Here is a 6,615-nt window from a genome sequence, read left to right as displayed (position 1 = left end):
ATAAGCTACCTATGTGACAACATCCTCCAAGGCCTGGGGCTCATAGGATCCTCCTCTCATCTCCTCACAACATTCACACCGCTTTCAAGGCCCCCTTGCATATGCAACGTCACAACCTGAACCCGTTTTTTTCGGTTCCTAACTCTGGGCTGATCTCAGCGGGTGGGTCCCAAAAGCTCAGACCCCCACTTGAATTCGCCCAGTTGAATGGTGGTGACGGGAGCTAGAGTAAGATGAATTCTCTGCCCTAGGGGTGAGCCTCTGTGTGCCATATTGTACTGCAGAGGGAATGCACGGACCGACTGAGTCAGGGTATTTCCCCTGCAAAGGAGCTGGATGCTGTTCAGTGGGAATGAGCCTATGTTTCAAAATTCTGACCCAGATACAAACTTACCCAGCGTTCAGGAACGTTCTGCTGGGGGGTGTCAATGTGACCCATTCTAGAGCAAGGGCTCGCTGGTATTTCTCCAAAACCTGGGGCATTTCTGGATCAGAGGGGCTAATCTAAGTTCATCTCTGGTATTAACTTGATCATCTCCCCATCTCCAGTTTAAGTAGGGTGAAGGTGCTGACGGGAACATATTGTAAGATAAGTTCCTTCTCTGGCCAAATGGGCCTCTCAAGACCCACAGTGGTCAGAGACCTCCATACCCCTCTGGCAGATGATCCCAGTGAGGACTGAGACGATGCTTGTGCCTATCTCTGCCCCCCCCCCCCCGCCTCCATCCCCTCTCTTTTAGCTGGGTATGTGGGGCAGTAGCACTGGGGCTGGAAAGGGACTCGGCCTGGAAAGTGTTATACAAGTAAACCTGGTATTCGGAAATAAGTGGGAGAAACTATGCAGGGCTTGGACCATGTTCCAAAGAGGTAACACCGAAAGCTTTGTGTCAGAAGCATTATGTAAAGTTGTCTTAAATATGCAACACCACCACAAATATAGCTGTATCTCTTGTACTGTGCGTCAGTTCTTCCTGCGCTTCCTGGAAATACCGCCGGGGTTCCTATGGAGATGCGATCCAGAGCCAGATCAGCTGGCCCCATCCATCTTGCCTGTCCTGGGGAATCCCTTGAGGAACTGACACTCGCTCCCTCTGTATCCGTTACCCTTTTTTGAACATCTGCTCACTCTCTGTAGGGGGCCACGGAAGAAAAAGAAAGTCTGGAACAGCTTTGGACAGCAACCTCTGTTAACACCTTCCTCAAAGACTGGAAACTCACTGAGTGTTATTTAGGGAGTTTCAGCATCTGTCAGTCCCCCTTTTCAGGAAGCCTCGTTCTGTAGCTCTCCCTGCTACCCATCCAGTGCTGTTTGCCTCCCCGTGTTTTGTTGGGTTTTTTTATTGTTTTTTTTCCCTGGGCAACTGTTGCTTCTGCATTGGCCATTGCTTGAGGCCTAATTTGAACCCAAGAGGCAAACTGTATGTGGGGTTGGGCCCTTTGGAAGCCATGGGATGAGAATTGCTGGCCCAGAATGCCTCTGGGGGCAGAGGTGGAGATTTTATACCATGCAGTGTTTCCCCATTGCCATTTGATCCCTAATAAGATTCAGTGGTGACAGGCACTATATAAAAACTTATATTCATAGAGTTGAGGGAGCACTGGCAGGATGTTGGGAGTGTTGGATTCTATTCTGCGCCATACATGGACTCCTTGGGACCTTGTACAGGTCATTTCACATGTTAGTGACTCGGTTTCCCTGAGCGTAGAAGGGCAATAATGCTCCTGACAATATTTCACTTGCAAGGGTGGAGTGAGGCTTGATTCCTGAATGTTTGTCAGTAGGTGGAACTTGTCCAAGGGAAGCGCTGGCTCCTATTAATACATTCATATCCCCTTTCTTAGCCACCCTGGGTGTTGCTACACCCGAGGGTGCATAGAACTAGCTGCCTGCCTGAACCGTGTCAGAACCATCTTTTAAGGAGTCTAAGGAGAGCTGATAGAGGAAATGTTCCATGGTTTCAAAGCATTCAGGAAACAGACTGTGTAACAGCACCAGAGACCATTCCCATGTAATGGGTAAATAACATCAGATGCATTAAACAAAAGCTGCTTCTATGTTTTTCTCATGTATTTGTTCGATCTTCTGTGCATAGCTACAGCCATGCCTACTCTGCCCCAGCGTATCCTTATGTTCCTTCCTGGTTTTGAATGGGAACTAGTTCAAGAGTGCTATCCTTTAAACATGCTGCCCACGTTCACTCTGGCTAAGATGTGGAGGAAGTTTCTTCGGTGGATTTTAAAATCCTCTGGGGTGGATTTTCTCTGCTAGTGTTGTGACTTCATTTTTATTATTTGTGTTACAGCAGCACCAAGTGGCCTTAACTGAGATCAGAGCCCCAGTGTGCCAAGTGCTTTAGTGTGGGTTTGTACAAGCAGACCCTGTCCTGAAGATCTTGCAGTCTAACTAGGCAGACACAGGGTGGGAGGAGAAGCAGAAGCACAGGGAGGTGAAATGACTTGCCCAAGGTCACACAGCAGGTCAGGGGCAAGCCAGGAGCCAGGAATAGATCCCAGGTTTCCTGAGGCCTACTCCTGTTCCGTGTGTGCTGGACTGGAAGACTTCTTCCATGTTTTTGTTTTTGTTTTTTTTTCCACTGAATGCATCCGATGAAGTGAGCTGTAGCTCACGAAAGCTTATGCTCAAATAAATTGGTTAGTCTCTAAGGTGCCCCAAGTACTCCTTTTCTTTTTGCGAATACAGACTAACACGGCTGCTACTCTGAAACCATTCTTCCATGCTGCCACTTATGTGTGGAAGGCTCTCCCTGAACTGATCTCTCAAGTCCTACACGCAGCACTGTCATGACACCTTAAAGAAACCAGCCAGCTAGTGATAAGGGCAGATGGTGACATTGGCACTTAATTTATTTTTGTACTGCAAATGCATCTCTTTGATTGTCTTTTTTTCTCCCACTCTGGGTTTTGCTTATTGGCTTTAGGCTGGAAGAGCTTCAGTGTGGGGATCTGGGTTTTCTACATGTTTCTGAAGGACCTGGTGCAGTGGAGCCCCTTTCCATGCTGGGGCCTCTCTGTGCTACTGCAAAAGAAATATGAAATAATACTTACTGAGAACATGGAAAAAACATTGTTACTTCCCCTTCTTTCGTCTTCCCCAGGAGCATCTTACAAACATCAAGACTGCTATGAGCTCAAGGAAAATAATAAGGGTATTTAGTTGTTGTGAAAGGTGCTGGTCAATCGCTCTGATGTTTCCCCAGCATCTCCTCCCAAGGTGTCTGAATCCTAACAGAGAGGGACTCCTTTCTAGGAGCAAGAGGGAAGCTCAAACTCTTTTGCAGACATTTGGAAAGAATCTGGTTCTTAGGTACAATGAATGGGGTAAGTTTACAGTGGTGACAACTTGTAGTAGCTGATGGCTTTTTTTTTTTAGTCCTGCAATTTCCTGAACCTCATTCTTCTAAAAAAGAGAGCTTAAGTTTTCTAGCCCGTGGGTTTGTGGAGGAAAGCTGGAGAACATGAACCCTAAAGGCCGAAGCAGAAGCCACACTACTTAAAAAATAAACACACAAAAAGCAACCCTCATGATTTCACAAAAAGAAAAGGAGGACTTGTGGCACCTTAGAGACTAACAAATTTATTTGAGCATAAGCTTTCGTGAGCTACAGCTCACTTCACCTCATGATTTGTGGGGCTTGACTCACGATTTTTAAATGTTTGAGGTTGATGATGATAATACGCAGCCTTATCCTGCGTGTAAGACCATTTGCAGAAACAATGACCTGTGCACCGTGGTCTGATCTGTTACTTAACATTTGCTCAGTGGTTTGAGCATTGGCCTGCTAAACCCAGGGTTGTGAGTTCAATCCTTGAGGGGGCAATTTAGGGATCTGGGGCAAAAACTGGGGATTGGTCCTGCTTTGAGCAGGGGGTTGGACTAGATGACGACCCGAGGTCCCTTTCAACCCTGATATTCTATGATTTGTAGAGCACTTGTGTTTCAACATTAACCAATGAATATTTCTGTGTCTGTTCCGTTACCCATACGGTGTAGCTCCAGCAGAGGGAGCTCTGTGCATCCATTGCAAGCCCTAAAATCTCTTTAAAGGAGCAGCCTCCGTTCCAAGGGCAATGAGGATTTCTGGGGACTTGGGGAGTGGATTAACATATCGAAAAGCAGCTCTTAAGAGTCCTGGGGACACGTCCTCCTTTCCTTTCCAATACGGATGTAAGTTAAGGGCTCACCTGACGGGTCTCATTCAGCTGGAGAGAGAGACGGGTATTTTTAAAGCATCTCCGATGTAGGGGGATTTTGTCATGGGTTTCAGTGAGACACTTAGTATGTCATGCTTTTGTATTTTCCCCTCCTTTATTTAAACAGAGCTTGCACTGGGGAAGGCCATTATAGAAAGGGGATCCAAAGTATTTGAGGTAAGGAGGATAATATGTTTAGATGTTTCCAGTATAGCTGCAGCAGAATCTTCCTCTTGAACTCTGCATGGACTGAAGAGGTACTGCTAGCTCAGGCTGCATTACACCTAAGGGGAGATCAGTGCAGCTGTAAACCTACAGGCTGATCGCTGCACCAAGATGCACAATAAAATCCATTGATAAGGGGGAGCTGGAGGCGTGGAACAGCGTCTCTTCCTCCCCACGTGCTGCGTCTCCATGGCAGCCGCCGACACAAGGTTCCATTGGGAGAATGTAGCAATTTTCACTTTGAACCAATCAAAGCCCAGCGGGATGATTCAGCAGCCAATGAGGAGAGAGCCGGAGTGGGGCAAGAGGTGGAAGGTGCAAAGATCTACGCGTGAGCCTGGCGGTACCTGGTCGAGCCTGGCCCGGAGCCCAGGAGGCTGGTTCGGTTCGGTCTGGTACAGTCCGTGAAGTATCAGCTGTCGGTGAGTCTGACTATCTCGAGACTGATCCAGCGCCTGAAGTTCGGTCATGTGGGAGAGAGATGCGCTGCTCGGTCCAAGATGAGGTGCCAGAACAAATCGGCCCGGCCCAGAAGTTATTGAACCTTTGAAGGGCTTCCCCAAGGACGGACTACCGGTTCCGAGCCGAACCGGGCCATATAACATTATTTGGAGAAAGAAGGTGAGGCCCAATTCAAACACTGCTGACAGCAAATAACTTTCTCCAGGAAAAGGGGAGACCAGAACCCCGCAGAGCCAGGCCAGTGCATCAAGCGAAGGAGAGATCAGAAGCAGAGGGCCAGGAGGAGGAGACTCCAGAAGCCATTAGAAACAGTCAAAATACAGAAAGGAAAAAGCAACTGGAATCCGCCAGGAACTGGTCACGCTACCAAGGGAAGAAGGCACCAGAACTCAGCCAAACCAAGTTCAGGGGTCAAGGAAAGGAGAGAGCAGAACCCAGCCACCTTATCAAGGACCTGTGTAATTAGGATCCACCACAGACCCGGGTCTGCTTATTAGAGGAAGGGGAAAACATGGCTCGAGAACCGGGTCACATTAGCAGATGAGAACAAAATGGACTGAATGGCAGAAGACAGCAACAGTTGACAGGGTTGATTGTTGTGGAGAAAATAAGGCCAGGTCAACTTGCTTTGAGAGACTGGATTCAGCCGAGGAGTGAGTGAGGCTAATTAGGAGGTGGCTGAGCCAAGGCCAGAGGGGGCTCGTTCCAAAGCCTGGTTGGGGTTTCTACGTGTAACCACGTCTGGTTTGTGTGAGGAGCCAGGAAGCAGAAGGAGAGATCACGTCGGACAATGCCAGAGATGACCCAGCCCAGCGATGTGCTAACACCTCCTCCCACTGCCAGCACTTCCATGGAGGCCAATGTAGTGGCCATCATCATAGCTGCAAGTGAGTACCCGTCTGTCTCTTTTTGTGTTCCCTTCGTCTGTCTCTTTGTGTTCCCTTCGCTGGGGTGGGAAGTGAGGAGCAGTTCTTACTGCAGCCCCTTGCAGAGAACAACAAAACTCTCAAACGTGCCCCCCTCCCCCAAGGAAAAATCCCTTTTGTTCCCTTCTTCCTGGGCTTTCCAGGCTCCATTATCATCTTTTCAGCACTGGGGTCTGCGGGAGCGGGGAGACTCATTTCTCCCCAAGTGCTGCATTTACCTTGTTGTGCCATGTCTGTGCAATCAGGGTTGGAAAATGCTACTTTCTTGAGTTGCTGTGAAAGGTACTTTGGGGGAGGGGGGGAGGAGAGAGGGAGAGCACCTTCCCCTCCCCCTACATAGCTGGATTTTCAGAGGGACCAAGCACCCCTCACTCCTGTTGATTTAATCAGAACTACAAGTGCACAGCACCTCTGAAAAACCAGTGATGTGCACGGAGAGTGTGTGTGAGGGGCAAGCTCCACCAGGTGCTCTTCTTTTGGGAACATTCCGGGTTTTTCCCCCTTTCTCTGATACACTTTTTGAGAGGCCCCAGTTAGGGGGAGAGAACTTTGCCTTTCCCTATGCCAGCTTGGGGCAGCTGTGCTTGCATTAATTGGTCTGCCTTGAAATGACCATCTGCTTACCTGGGTTTTATCATGTGGTCATCACATATTGTTCAGAACAAGTAGCATTGAAGTGCCTGGTTTCCAGGTGACCCATTAAAAAGCAGACACACTATTCCAGCCCATAAAGAAAAGGCAGGCAGCCCGTTCTGTCAACCTGTATTGACTCCATATGGTGGAGTGGGAA

The sequence above is a fragment of the Eretmochelys imbricata genome, chromosome 14, assembly GCF_965152235.1.
Source record: "Eretmochelys imbricata isolate rEreImb1 chromosome 14, rEreImb1.hap1, whole genome shotgun sequence".
In the NCBI taxonomy this organism is placed as follows: domain Eukaryota; kingdom Metazoa; phylum Chordata; order Testudines; family Cheloniidae; genus Eretmochelys; species Eretmochelys imbricata.
Note: the sequence above shows the minus strand (reverse complement) of the source record.